The 14,184-nt window shown below is 40.5% G+C and overlaps 1 long non-coding RNA gene across 1 annotated transcript; it reads right to left on the reverse strand.

Moving 5' to 3' along the window:
- Positions 1–775: 775 nt before the first annotated feature.
- LOC131279225 (uncharacterized) lies at positions 776–13,984 on the reverse strand. The gene is made up of 4 exons (XR_009186612.2): positions 13,647–13,984; positions 13,331–13,496; positions 2,800–3,000; positions 776–2,040 (listed from the first exon to the last, which is right to left on the reverse strand). It is a non-coding gene; the product is annotated as an uncharacterized lncRNA (long non-coding RNA).
- Positions 13,985–14,184: the final 200 nt, after the last annotated feature.

Consider the following 14,184-nt stretch of genomic DNA (forward strand, 5'->3'; position numbering starts at 1 on the left):
TTATTATCAGTAGACCTTCCACAACCTAAAAGAAATACATCCAACAGAAATTACAGCAAACATTACAAGTACCAGCTGAATGCTGGCACCATATCCCTAACATTAGGGAAAAGACAAAGAAGAGCAGTCATTACCATTTCTATTCAACAGTCCAATACAGGTCTTTACAAGTGCAATTAAAAAGTTAAAAAAAGAAATGTGTTTTAAAGCTTGGAAATCAAGTGCTCAAACATCATATAGCCAAAGAAACCCTCCGGAATCTCCCACTGAATTATGAGAATCAATGAGGGAGTAAGTCTGTCTGTTAAAGCATCAATCAACCAAAATCCTTTGGATGCATAAAAAGTAGTTTAGTATGAGGACATTTCATTGTATGGGCTATTTCTGTGATTTAGCCTCTGGGTTTTGGCATATTTTGACCAAAACGTACTCAAATTCATTCAATGTTCTTTGTATCATGAATCAAATTCAAAACACAATAATAAATACTTTTCTGTTTTCTAAAGTCTTCTACTATGTAGTACCCTAAATTTCCAGAGTCTCCCCTTATAAAAGATCAGGCAAAACAATTCTAATGCCCTAAAACTGTCCTGTGTTCCCCCACCCCCAGCACCTATGGTACCCACTGTTTCACTTTCTGAGGAGTATGACTCATAATTACTTGCAATAATATTGAGTACTTGGCATAATTGTCTCTTTTCTTTCATTAGACACTGCCTATGCTCTCAAGAGACTCTTGCCCCTCTATTTGAGAAGATAGCATGACTCCCCTGGATTGAGATTTAATATTTTGTTTATTGTGTGGGTCTCTACCCACTGAGATAACACATAATGACAAGATGAGCACTTACATATTCCAGAGAAACCTGCCCCAGGTACAACCTCTCCTGTATGCCACTCCCATCCAATACCTACACCAGTAATCTTCCCCTGCCATATTTGCTAAAAGAATAATCCCAACATTGTAGTTTTAAGCACAGATCTGCAAATCCCCAGGGTTCATCTGTTTCTTCCCTCGATCCTCCTCCCAACCCATGGATAGTCCAAACCCCCACTCTACCTGACTCACAGACCAGCACTACTGATCTCAATATCATCACCACACCACTGTCATCCTCCTGCACTGCACAACGACACCCTTCCACCTTATCCTAGTTACTGCCCATATGGGCATAGGCTCACAACCCATATTCCCCCTGTGTCCCCTGGAGACACTAGCTCCATGAGACTGCTCAAACTGCTTAATTCAAATCAGTGAGGTCATGCAATATTTGTCCTTCAGTGCCTGGTCAACTTCACTTAACATGAGGTCTTCATGATTCATCCAGGTTATCCTGTGTGTTAATACTGCATTGCTTCTTATACCTCAGTAATGTTCCATGGTATGTACACACCACTGTTTGCTTATCCATCCTTCTATTCATGTGCACTTGGGATGCTTCCATCTTTTGACAATAGCGAATAACGCTGCTATGAACGTTGGTGTTCAAAGCAGGGTTACGTCGTGTGGTAGTGTAGAGAGGTTTGTCTCCACCCTTTGTCATTACTTCAGGCACCTGGCAACTTATGGTTTTACTGGAAGAATATGACCTGGAGTAAATGAGATCCTTTGGGGACAGTTAGAATCAATGGTCTAACGTAAAAACACTTTTCGGTAGAGTTCATCGTGGCAAAGTCAGCAGTGAAATATACAGTCTGTGAGGCAGCCTGGAAGTTACTTTAACGGTCCCAGCCCAGAGGCCTTTTGCTTTCACTCCTGGCAAATGTTTTCTTTGATTCAATGTTTCCAGGGCACTTGTGGTAACTTCAGTCTGTTTTAGAGATTGGGTTTACCTGGATTTTATGACTTTTCCTTTAACTGTGTAAACTCAGATGTTCAACCAATCCATCTTCTCTAATTCCTCACGATGAACCCTCAGCTCTTCACTTTAAAGATGAGGTGAAGATATTGCTCATAGTCCATGAATACTTCATGGTCATGGAATAGAAAGTGGCTGCTATTTGTTTTCAGTAAAACACTCAATGAAGGGTGGCTTCTTTCTGAAGAGGGGAAGGAGAAGAGATACAATTAAGTATGTGTTACTCTATCACTAATAGTACTAGCAGTAATAGTAGTATTGGTAACAGTCTGAAGAGACGATGCAGAACATAATCTTAAGAATTTACCACCTTCATGACGCCTTTGTGCTGCCTAGAACTTACCCAAAAGAACATCCCTTATCTGCTCGTGAGCATGCTGAGGGGTATTTTTTCCAAAGAATTCCTTGACACCAGCTCTTTGGTCAAGAGGCTGACTGAATGCCTTCACTAAATATTGAGTCTGGCTGAATTTCTGGTAGTGATTTCCTCAGAGAGGAGCTGTCCTGATAGAACGTGCTTCTTTCTCCTTAGCACTCAGAGGTCTGGGAGCAAGTTCTCTTATGGGAAAACCCTGATCTGGAGTTCTAAAACCTAAAATCACTAGAGGGACAGGAGCTATTCTGAATTTCTTCCACCTATGTCCCTGCACACGTTTTGAAATTCATAGCTCTGATTCCCTTGACGTATGCATGGCCATTCCAACAGAACGGCATGCCTGTTCCAGCACCACAAAGGAGAAACATGTCTCTCAGTGAGAAGGTGATTTATTGCAAATGCACAAGCAAGGAACTGGGAGAATATTCCCAAAACCAGTTCAAAGTGAAAATGGGAACTTGAATTTGTACAGGGAAAAACCTAGGGGAGAGATGAAAAGAAAAGCAAGTCCAAAAGAAACAAGTGATGACTTTAGACCTTCCAGGGGTCTTGTGAGGAGGGTACCTGCAATTTTCCAGTCCCGTGTCATCTCAAGCATGTTAAACTCATAACTGTTGTCCCAGTTTCAGGGATTTATCAGTGACAGTTTAGATGCAGATATTGGTGCTTCTGATGCTAGTCTCTGGTTTTGCCTTCAGTTGATATTTTATTCTTCTTATTCCTGTAAGCAGAACTGGGAAGGGCTGGTTGATGTCCTTTTGGGAGCTAAGAAGAAAGAGTAACTATTAAGATTGGATTAAGAGAAAACTATCTTAGTTATGCCTGGGTAGATCCAGAGCTGCATAGGTAAAGAAATTTTTAATAAGCACTTTTTCCAGCTCTCAATTTCCTAATGAGTAAAGGACAGCTCCTGAGAGCCTCAAGAGTGTTGGCTTTGTGGCCTCTAAATCCACCCATTTCCTTGTCTCTACAGCATCTCCAGTGCTGGGACCAGAAAAGACCATGAACTCTGGAGTCTCCCTGTATCCTGGCACTGCCCTGCCAATCCCTTCACCCATTCCTGGCCCACCATCCCCACCTCCCTGGGGGCAGCACCTATCCCCATCTTTCCTTCCTGGCAGCTCTCTGCTGCTGCCTGCATTCCCCAGGCCACGGTTGGTGACAGGAAAGGGGGGTCTTGTCCCCAGTGGGACTGGAGGTGAGAAGATCATTATTCAAATCAGAAAACTAGGGGGACCAGCAGAGCCCCCTCCTACTCAGCCCTTTGTCCTTCCTCAGATGCCCCACATTTCAAGTGACCCAAGGGTCCTCTGTGGGGGTGCTCAGCCTGCCCCTCCTTGGATCTTGAGGGCCTCTGCTATGGAGCCCTTGATCCCAGCCTCAGCTGTGAGGTGCACCCAGTCTGCTGAGGGAGGCTGGACCCCAGGCCTTCCTCCTCAAGCTCCACCACCAGCTGCCCAGTTGGCCCCCAGTATTCCTCCAGGGAATGCTTTCTTCAGGCCACAGGGGGCCTCCATGGAGAGAGGTCCTCCCTCCACCCAGTCCAAGGATGACTCCTGTAAGCACAAGAGTGTTTACCAGAACTTCTGATGTTAGCAGTGCTTCAAGTCCCTGGCCCAGAGGCATATTCACCTAAGCCCTGATGCTGAAGCTCTTTCCTGCTTTCTCATGTGAGTGGCTTCCTCTTGGAGACACATTTGACTGTTTTGCACCATTCAAATACAGAGGACTAGGGGATGGATACCCCAGGTTAATGTCTCCAGAATTTCTTGACTGTAGGTCATGAGGGGAGATGATATATTTCTGGTTTATGACTTATTTTCAGGTGTCTTATCTCAATTAATACCTCCCTGACTTGTATATATAAAGAACTCCTGTATCTTGAAAATAAAAAGATAAACAACACTTTTAAAAAATCTGAAAAAGATTTAAACAGACACTTTTCCAAAGAAGAAATATAAATGGCTAAAAAGCACATGAAAAAATGCTCCAAATGTCTAGCTATCAGGGAAATGCAAATCAAAACTACAATGAGATACCATCTAACTCCCTTAAGATTGGCAGCTATGAAAAAAACAGAAGACTACAAATGCTGGAGAGGATGTGGAGGAATGGGAACACTCATCCATTGCTGGTGGGAATGCAGAAGGATCCAGTCATTCTGGAGGACAGTTTGGTGGTTTCTCAAAAAACTAACCATAGATTTGCCATATAACCCAGCAATTCCACTGCTGGGTATATATCCAGTAGAACTGAAAACAAGGACACAAACTGATATATGCACACCAATATTCATAGCAGCATTGTTCACTATCGCCACAGTTGGAATTACATCAAGAGATGAATGGATAAATAAAATGTGGTACATACATACAATGGCATACTACTCAGCTTTACGAACAAATACACTACAAACACACGTGATAACATGGATGAATCTTGAGAACCTTATGTTGAGTGAAGCAACCCAGGCATTGAAGGACAAATACTATATGACCTCAATGATATGAAATAAGTAAACCAAGCTGCCTCAGAGACCTAGAGACTGGATGATAGGCTTACAGGAAATTGGGGGGTAGAGGAAGGATATAAGCTGACACCTACATGGGTGAACTCTATGATAAGCTGGAGGTAAGTATTTGTACTAGGGAGGGATAAAATGGGGGCATAGGGTTACCTTTGGGTGGGGCTTTGCAGGTTTAAGGGGGGCTAGGGATTGGAGGATGGGTAATATTGCCCAATGAATTGGGGGGAGGGTCTGGCAACATACGAACATAGGAGATTGTCAGGTATTTGGTTGAGAGTATAATGCTGAAAAAACCTTTTCAAAAATATAATAAGGAAAGTTACCTGTTTAAGTTGCTTAAAGGAGATAATCTGATGCAGGACAGGCTCCTAGGGAATATGTGAATGCTCTTTTTTGCTATAGTGGGTTATATCATTGGATAGAGACTCATATAATGAGAGTGAAGGTATACCCACATCCTGGGGAGGACTGATGCCATCTCTCAAGAGAAATGGTGGCTCCCAGGGTTAGGGCAGTTGAGCATGTCAAGCCCTCAACAGTGTTGCAAGTATCTCTGAACATGGCCCTTCAAGCAATGAAGATTGTCTGTCACTGTGGCCCTTAAGGGGAGGGGGAAAGAGGTATTGAATAGATGGAACCAATGTAATGGTGTGGGCAATAGAAGTGCTTCACAAGAGTACTCAAGGATGGATACAAGACATGTAAAATTACACCAAAAATGTATAAGGGCTCATAGGCTAAAATGTAAATAATAATGTAAAACATAAGATAACTAAAAATTTAGAGAACTGTATAGAATAAAATATAAACCACAATGTAAACACAAGAGTTACCTTCTTTGAAAGCTATTGTCTCAATATTTGTACAACAGTTTAAGTATATAAAGTATGAATATGTAAAAAGATTATTGCTGTGGAAGGGAAAAGGTTTTATGTTGGATATGTGGGAGTACTGTATATGGTATATATGAATTACTGTGATCTAAAACTTTTGTGACGATAAGCTTAATAATTAGAAAACAGAAAAGAAAAAGATAGGACATAGACACTGAGGAAAAGACGGAAGTAGATACCTTGCCAAGTTGCATACAGGGCAACACTTATTGCAGTGATGGAAGGCAAAACATCAAAAACAAAGCTTTTGCATTTTTTAATTTTTTGATACCCCAATTTATTTTTACCTTAATTTTTCTAAATTAATATGTATTCTATATCTAACCTTTAAACTCATCATTATATTCCATTTTACTTATAAGGGAACCAGGCAATATATTGGGCTTCACTTTTCAGGAAGTTTTGGATCACAGAGAGGTTCAACAATGGCAGTGGAGGAATACTGGTGTGGGATGTTATTGACAAGGGACACATAGCTGGCAGGGAGTTCTAGAGGGCATATATCCAGGGTACACAAAAATGTCTGGATATTTTCATAGTGGATACAATTAAAAACAACTGAGGGAGTGTTGAGTTCCTAGCCAGGGGAGCTCTATCACTGTCCCTAAAGGAACAGCAACAATCCCCCAAGTGAATGGCAAAGAACAAAAAAGAAGGAAGGTCCAACAATTAGCCCTTGATACTAATGAATATGCTTATGAGCATGTGCACCTGAAATAAGAACTAGACCTAGAGCTGCAGGGTGCCTAAGGGTTACCTCCTGAGAGCCTCTGTGTTGTTCAAATGTGGCCAGTCTCGAAGCCAAACTCAGCATGTAAATACATTGCCTTCTCCTCAGTGTGTGGGACATGACTCCCAGGGATGAGCCTCCCTGGTACCAAGGGATTACTACCAACTACCAGGTGATGATGTAACTAGAAAATGACTCTGAATACAAGGGTCAACTTGGATCAGCAGAATATCTCAGTCTACATGTAATACCAGGAGTTAAAAATGCTTTTTGACCTGAATCAAGGGGGAAATGAAAAGGACAAATGAGTTTATATGGCTATGAGTCCCCAAAAAAGAGCCAGGAGGTTATCAGAGGAGTTGCTCTTATGCACACCTCAGCAGAGTCCCAGAGACAGATAAAGTAGATACAACCTGAGGTATTGGTTCATTCTGAGGGCTACAGAGATGCACAGGTTCTATGGTCATGGCAGATGGAGTTCAGTGCCATGTCAGTTGGCCCTTCTTTGGAGTTTGTGTTTCTGTGTGATGGAGCTGGACTCAGATATGATCTTTTTTCATAAGTCTTTCCTGTTACGTTTACCAGAACTGTAGCTGGTGCTGGGGCTTAATGTATACCCAGAGGATCTGAATCTCTGGACTGACCATAGGATAGCCAGGGCCTAAGCCTCAACAGACTTCCACTTCTATACTCTGGTTTATTGGACTTACCCCGCTCAGTCAAAATGGAGTTGAAGAAGGTCAACCACCACACCATGGAGCCAAGAGTGCCTACAACTGAAAGCAGGAGGATTGCATCCAGCATCCATGTGGAATCTAAGCCCCCTCTTGATATAGATGTGGAGTGGACACAACCAATCCAAGGTCCACAGGATGGAGGAATAGAATATGGATTAAAGTGGACTTACTGATATTCTATTCATGAACTATTGTGATTCGTAATTGAAGAAAATGTGGCATTGATGTGGAGAAAGTGGCCATGGTGGCTGCTGGGTGTGGGTAATGGAGGAAGAGATGAGATATGGAGGCATTTTCAGGACTTGAAGTTGTCCTGGGTGGTGCTGTAGGGAAAATTACCAGACACTGTATGTCCTCCCATGGCCCACTGGATGAAACCTGGGAGAGTGTGGGCTATGATGTGAACCATTGACCATGAGGTGCAGTGGTGCTCAGAGATGTACTCACCAAATGCAATGAATGTCTCATGATGATGGAGAAGACTGTTGCTATGGGGGGGAGGATTGGGGTGAGGGGGTGGGGGGTATATGGGGACCTCATATTTTCTGAATGTAATTAAAAAATAAAAAAAATAATTAGGGGAAAAAAGAAAAAGAAAGGACATAGACAGTGAGGAAAAGATGGAAGAAGCTGCCTTGCCAATTTGCATACAGGGCAACACTTACTGCAGTGATGGAAGGCAAAACATCAAAAACAAAGCTTTTGCATTTTTAAATTTTTTGATACCCCAATTTATTTTTACCTTAATATTTCTAAATTAATATGTATTCTATATCTAAACTTTAAACTCATCACTATATTCCATTTTACTATTAATGGAATGTGGCAATATATTAGGCTTCATTTTTGAAGAAGTTTTGGATCACAGAGAGGTTCAACCATGGCAGGGCAGGAATACTTGTGTAATGTTATTGACAGGGGACACATGGTTGGCAGTGAGTTCTACAGGGCATATATCCAGGGTACATAAAAATGTTTGGATATTTTCATAGTAGTTACATTTAAAAATGACAACTGAGGGAGTGCGGAGTTCCTAGCCAGGGGAGCTCTATCACATTCCCCAATGGAACAGCAACAATCCCCCAATTGCAACCACAAAGACCAAAAAAGAAGGATGGTCCAACAATGAGTCCTTAATACTAATGACTATGCTTGTGAGCCTGTGCACCTGAAATAAGAACTAGACCTAGAGCTGCAGGGTGCCTAAGAGTTACCTCCTGAGAGCCTGTGTTGCTCAAATGTGGCCAGTTTCGAAGCCAAACTCAGCATGTAAATGCATTTCCTTTCCCCCATCATGGGACATGCCTCCCAGGGATAAGCCTCCCTGTCACTGAAGGATTACTACCAAGTACTGGCTGATGATTTAACTAGAAATTGATCCTTGAATAAATGGGCCAACTCAGACCAGCAGAATATCTCAGCCTACATATAATACCAGGAGTTAAAAATGCTTTTTGACCTTGAATAAAAGGGGGAAATGGAAAGGACAAATGAGCTTATATGGCTATGGGTCTCCAAAAAAGAGCCAGGAGGTTATCAGTGGGGTCACACTTACACACACCTCAGCATAGACCCAGAGACAGATAAAGTAGATATAACCTGAGGTATTGGTTCTTCAGAGGGCAACAGAGACCCACAGGTTCTATGGTCATGGCAGATGGAGCTCAGTGCCATGTCAGTTAGCCCTACTTTGGAATTTGTGTTCCTGTGCGATGGAGCTGGACTGAGATATGATCTTGGTTCACAAGCTTCTCCTATTACTTTTACTGGACCTGTGGTTGGCACTGGGGTTTAGTTGTACTCAGGGGACCTGAATCTCTGGACTACACATGTGACAGCCAGGCCCTGAGCCTCAACAGACTTGCAATTCCTACACTCTGGTTTATTGGACTTACCCCACTCAGCTAACAAGGAGGTGAAGAAGGTCAACCACCACACCAGGGAGCCAAGAGTGCCTACAACTACATGCAGGAGAATTGCATCCATCATTCATGTGGAATTTAAGCCCTTTCTCAAAGTAGAGGGAGAGAGGACATAACCATTCCAGGGCCCACAGGATGGAGGAATAGAGTATGGATTAGAGTGGACTTACTGATATTCTACTCATGAACTATTGTTATTAATAATCAAAGAAAATGTGGCATTGGTGTGGAAAAAGTGGCCATGGTGCCTGCTGGGGGTAGGGAGTGTGAGGAAGAGATGTGATATGGGGCATTTTGGGGACTTGGAGTTGTCCTGGGTGGTGCTGCTGGGACAGTTACTGGACATTGTATGTCCTCCTGTGGCCCACTGGCTGGACTGTGGGAGAGCATGGGCTATGGTGTGGACCACTGACCATGAGGTGCAGTGGGACAGTTACTGGACATTGTATGTCCTCCCGTGGCCCACTGGGTGGACTGTGGGAGAGTGTGGGCCATGGTGTGGACCACTGACCATGAGGTGCAGCGTTGCTCAGAGATGTATTCACCAAGTGCAATGAATGTCTCATGATGATGGAGGAGGTTGTTGTTATGGGGCGAGGAGTCAGGTGAGGGGGATGAGGGTATATGGGGACCTCATATTTTTTGAATGTAAGATTAAAAAGAGAAAAAATTAAGTAAATATTAAAAAAAAATAAGCTAAAGTCAAGCATATGTTTCACCAAAAGAAAAAAAAAAGCGATTTTCCAAAGAGTACCCTCACATCCAATGACTCTTGTGTCTAATAATCTCTCTCCCCATATCAATAATCACTAGGTTGACTTCAAATAATTAAAATATACAGCACTGTGTCATGTAGTTTTGCCTATTTTGGAACTTTAAATCTGAGTTGTTGCTAGAGCTGTATTTTGTTTATTTTGCTTTCATACATTCTGCTGTACAATTATAGCATACTTTGTGTATCAAGTCTTCTGTTGATGGACATTTGCCTTGTTTCTGTTTCTGATCACTGCCAATAAGTCTGCAATAAACATTGTGATCCATGTCACACACAAAAAAAAACTTATGAGATACAGCAAAGGCAGTCTTGAGAGGGAAATTTATAACCCTAAACACTTATATTAAAAGAGAAAAAAGAGCTAAATGCAAAGACTTAACTGAGCAACAAGAGAAACTAGAAAAAGAACAAACCAATCCTCAAAGCAAGCAGAAGAAATAACAAATATTGAAGTAGAAATAAATGAAATTGAAAAGAAAAAAGAACTTTAGAGAAAATCAAAATCAAAAGCTGGTTCTTTGAGAAGAGAGGTAAAATTTACAAACCCCTACTGAGATTAACAGAGAAAAAAAAGAGGCAAATAAATACAATCTGAAAAAAAGGGAAGAACAATGACTGACCCCACAGAAATAAAAAGGATCCTAAGAGGATATTATGAGAAACTGTATGTCAACAAACTAGACAACCTAGATGAAATGGGCAAATTCCTAGAAATGCACAAACAACTTACACTGACACTATAAGAAATGCAAGAACTTAACAAACCACTCACTCTTAAAGACATTGAATCCATCATCAAAAACTTCCCATCAAAAAAAAAGGCTAGAACCAAATGGCTTTACAGGTGAATTCTACCAAACATTTCAAAAAGAATGAACACCAATCCTGTTCATTCTTTCAAAAAATTGAAGAGGGAAAATTACCCAGCACTTTTTATGAAACCAATACCACTGTAAAATCAAAGCCAAATAAAGACACCACAAGGAAAGAAAATTATAGACCAGTTTCTCTGTTAAACACAGATGCAAGAATTCTCAACAAAGTGTTTGTAAATTAAATGCAGAAGCATCTCAATAGACTTGTACATTACGACCAAGTGGGATTTATTCCTGGTAGGCAAGGCTCATTCAATATAAGAAAATCAACCACATTACCAAACTGAAAAAAAAACAAAACACATCATCTCAATCAAAAAAATCAGAAAAAGCATCTGACAAAATCCGGCATCCTTTCTTGATAAAAACATTTCAAAAGATATGAATAGGAGGAAAATTCCTCAATATGATAAAAAGTATATATGAAAACCACACAACCAACATCTTAGTTAGTGGGGAAGGGTTGAAAGCTTTCCCTCTAAGATCAGGAACAAGACAAGGACGCCCACTAGCAATCTTTTTATTTAACATTGTACTAGCTCTAGTTAGAGCAAGAAAAAGAAAACAGCAAAGGCATCCAAATAGGATAAAGAGGAAGGAAACTCCATTTGTGGATAACATGATCCTATTTTTAGAAAATTCAGAAATATCTGCAAAACAAAGCTACTTGAGCTAATAAATGAGTTCAGCAAAGTGGCAGGATACAAAATCAATATGCAGAAATCCATAATGTTTTTGTACATTAGTACTGCATAATCTGAAGAGGAAATCGGGGGGAAATTCCACTAACAATAGCAACAAAATGACTAAAACACCTAGGAATCAATTTAACCAAAGATGTACAGGACCTATATATAAGCAGAAAACTACAAAAACAACCCTAAAAGAAATGTTAGAAAGATTTAAACAAATGGAAAGATATTCCATGTCCATGAACTGGAAGACTATTGTGAAGATGTCAATCCTAACCCAACTGATTTAAAGATCCAACACAATACCAATCAAAATTCCAACAGCTTACTTCACATTAATAGAAAAGGCAATTACCAAATTCACTTGGAAGGGAAAGTACCCCTGAATAGCGAAAAGTATTCTAAAAAAGCATAGTATACTATACTATAGCATAATATAGGAGAAATTTCACTGTCTGATCTTCAAACATATTACAAAGCTTCAGGGGTCAAAACAACATGGTACTGGCATAAAAAGAGACACATTGAACAGTGGAATAGAATTGAAAGTCTAGAAATAAACCCTTACCTCTATGGTCAACTAGTTTTTTACATATCTACCAAGTCCATGTTAACAGGAAAAGACAGTTTCTTCAACAAATTGTACAGAGAGAGCTGCATATCTATAACCAAAAGAATGAAAGGGGACCTCTATCTCATTCCCTATACAAGAATCAACTCAAAATGGATCAAAGACCTAAATATAAAAGGCAGGACCATAAAACTACTAGAAGAAAATGTAGGGAAATATCTTAAAGACTTCATGGTACATGGTGATTTCTTGGACCTTACACCCAAAGTACACACAACGAAAGAAAAAACAGATAATCCGGAACTCCTCAAAATTAAATACTTTTGCTTCTCACAAGACTTTGCCAAAAGGGTGAAAAGGCAGCCAACTCAATGGGAGAAAATAATCAGAAATCACATATCTGATAAGGGTTTAATATCCATGATATATAAAGAGATGTTACAATTAAAACAATATAAAGACAAAAGACCCAATTAAAAATGGGCCAAATACATGAATAGACATTTGCCCAAAGAAGAAATACAAATGGCAAAAAACATATGAAAAATATTCAATGTCAGAGAACTAAATGTTGGAATGTGGATAGGAACACTTATTCACTGTGGTTGGTAATGCAGAATGTAGAGCCACTGTGGAGTTCATCAGTTCCTAAAGAAGTTGAATATAGATTTCCCACATGACCTTGCAATACTACTATAGGGTATATACACAGAAGAACTGAGAGCTGTAAGAGCAGTGACATGAAGAGACATCTGCACATCTATGTTCATAGTGGCATTATTCACAATTGCCAGAAGCTGGAAATAACCAAGGTGTCCATCAACTAATAAATGGGTAATAGAACTGTGGTATATTCACACAATGGAACATTATGCATCTGTAAGATGAAATGAAGTCATAACATTGACAACATTGATGAACCTGGAGGACAGTACGTTGAGTGAAGCAAGCCAGACAGAAAAGGACAAATACAGGAAAATTGCATTACAATGAACCGAATGTATTGTGTAATATAATGTATGATTCCACTTATATAAAATGTAAATAGAAATCAATTTGTAGATGAAAGAAAAAAGTATTTGTGCAAAATAAGCCAGAAAGGGGAGCTGTGGACAACAAAGAAAGCACAGAAAGATTGAGGGGTGGTGGATTTTTTTGTTTTTTTTATTATTATCACTGAGATAATGAAAACGCTCCAGTGATGACTATAGTGTCTGGATATCTCCAGAACTCTCAGGAGCCCTGAAATTTGGGATAGTACCTACTTTGGCAGTCAGTAAGATGTGCAGAAACTCACTTTGAAGTTTCTTAGCTTTATAAACTCATTTGTTGTGCCCAAAGTGAGCACAACCATCACATCTCCAGCTTCTCACCTGGCTGGCAATGGCTGAGAACTTGGCCACATGAAGGGTTTCATCATAGGTAGATGCACAGGGATTCACATTGACAATCATACAGGAGCGGCCACGGCCTGTGAAGAAGGCTTGGAACACTCGAGTCAACTTGCTGTCACGAAAGGGAACCAGGTTCTGCTTTGACCTGGCAGAAAAATCAGAGAGAACAGAGCTGTGAGCAGAACACCAGCCTTTTGGATATCCTATCATTGTCCCCAGTTGTGAACAGGAAGTCTCTTAGCAAATTGTAGAGCTCCAGGCTATCCCAGCCCACAGCTTACAGTCAAGAGCTCACCGGTTCTGCTGATTTTGTCGCAGCACGGCTATACAGCGGCCCAGGGTGTGCAGAGACGTGTTAATGTTTCCTGCTTCCTTTAGCCGCTCACCACTCTTCTGATCTTTGCAGCGCTCTGAGCCAGCCAGGTCACAGAGTGACAGCCTAGAATGATGGGCAGGATCTGATTTAAGGACCCTACAGGTTATGAACCTTCTAGTCCTTACTACAGTGCTAGAAAGGGGAGGGCCCACCAAGAATCTTTGTGCCCAAAGAAAAAAAGATAAATGAGATCTCCTCAAAATCAAATATTTTTACAATTAAATAAAAATTTAAGAATTAAAGAAAATACAAAAAAAATAATCGACTGTCCCACCTGATGATATTAGGTCATCAGAGGCATCGGTACTTGTAAACACATTTTGGTCTATGTTAGAGTGTTTCATCACATGGTGAGTGTTAATCTGTCATACATTTCAACAGTTATATCTTATTTTATTGATTTATTATATTTCCATTTAAAAAAAAAAAAAAAAAAAGACCTTTCCCGCCTTTTGGT

The sequence above is a fragment of the Dasypus novemcinctus genome, chromosome 1 (assembly GCF_030445035.2).
Source record: "Dasypus novemcinctus isolate mDasNov1 chromosome 1, mDasNov1.1.hap2, whole genome shotgun sequence".
Lineage (NCBI taxonomy): Eukaryota > Metazoa > Chordata > Mammalia > Cingulata > Dasypodidae > Dasypus > Dasypus novemcinctus.